At 31.6% G+C, this 1,656-nt stretch overlaps 1 protein-coding gene across 1 annotated transcript in view; it reads left to right on the top strand.

Moving 5' to 3' along the window:
- Positions 1-1,656, top strand: part of LOC108798022 (T-cell leukemia homeobox protein 1-like) — a 10,337-nt gene that overhangs the window by 794 nt on the left and 7,887 nt on the right. The window lies entirely within an intron of this gene.

Here is a 1,656-nt window from a genome sequence, read left to right as displayed (position 1 = left end):
TAATATTCGATTTGTTATAAAATGAGGTAGGAGTGCTTCAAGTTAACAGGTTAACATAAGCACATGTTTGCGGTGTAGTTTACATATATAATATGCACGATATCTGATAATATAATATAAACGCACAATAATATATATAATCTATGCTCAAGTCATTGTATAACAAAAAAAAAGAATGGTATAATATGATATTGTTTAGATGTATTTTGAGTGTTTGTTTAATCAGACGTATAGCAGGTTGCATAGCTAGAATAAACTAAGAATATTTATAGAAATACACATTTGGAAATAGTAATTACAGACCAAATGGTTGTTTGTTTTTATAAACACTTACACGCTGTCGTCTGCAACATTACAACGTTGTGTGGCACTAGACTGGGATGAATCGGATATATAACAACAACAAATGCTACAAACAAACCTCAACTAGCTGAAGAAAGTTTCTGTCTGGTAATAAAAATGTAACAGTTGTAACAGGGAAAGTTTTGATCCTTCCTGCGTGAGACTATCCTGGTATTCGAGAACTGGATATATTCATGAAGTTTTTTATATTATATTAGTCCAGTCCGGTCCTGTCTGAGACCTACAAGATATTGACATATCTGTATCTCTCTTCTATACCTATCGCTACTGTCATTATTACATTAATCAATCTATTCTAAGTACTGTGGAAGATAATGAATGGAAACAGAAAATTGTGTAAAGACAGGACCACCACAACAGAAACTATTCCAGGACTGGAATATATAGAAAATATATTAGAGGGAATAAATATAAAATTTCCTCTTGTAAATAATATATCATTTATATATAGAAAATATAGAAAATGACAGGCATATATAAATGATAAAAAAGGACAGGGTTTTACAGAAAATTCAGAAAATAATATATGTATTATAAAACTTGTAGAAGATGACATGAATATATACAGAAGAGGGCATAGCAATATAGAAAATTCAGACGTGGCCATGACTGTATAGAACATATCAAAGGCACGGAATATTTAGTAAATACCGACGAGGGCAGAAAATAATAATGTACAGATAATGTAAAAGAATACATTAATGTATAAACCTATAAAAGAGGGTAGATACATTTAAAACATTTAAAAGGGTGCAGGAATATACAGAAACTATGAACGAGGACTAGGATATATAGAAAATGTCTGCTATATATGTAAGAGGTTGTGAATATAAAAAAAAGTCCATAACAGGGCTGCAAACTATAGACGAGGGTAACCATGTAAAACAAATAGAAGATCATACAAAAGTCGGTTGTAATTCATTAGACCCTGATCAGCTCTGTTTACAGTTGGCAGGAAGTGTATGCGAATCTACATGCATTAGTCTCAAAACACCAGGATAAGGATCCTATTTCTTTTAAAGTGATAGTTATTTCCAGTAGAGACAAATGAGATTTGAAAATTACAGTCACATGGTTAAAATAAAAATCCGTGTTTAAAGCTTCCTTTATTGAGCCTTATGTGGGTTACAATCATAGCAGTATGTATGAATATTCCTTACAAGCTTCCAATGTGTCATTGAGTTGTTTAATTTGTTTAATTTGCTGGTTGATTGATGTCAGCCACCCATATTAAGGTATAGGTATTAAGGCCTTAAGGCCAAGGACTGACTATATTTGCATATAAAATGCCAA

This window comes from Nanorana parkeri, unplaced genomic scaffold (genome assembly GCF_000935625.1).
Source record: "Nanorana parkeri isolate BGI_ZX_2015 unplaced genomic scaffold, ASM93562v1 scaffold1382, whole genome shotgun sequence".
NCBI lineage: Eukaryota > Metazoa > Chordata > Amphibia > Anura > Dicroglossidae > Nanorana > Nanorana parkeri.
This window is presented reverse-complemented; position numbering and strand designations above follow the sequence as displayed.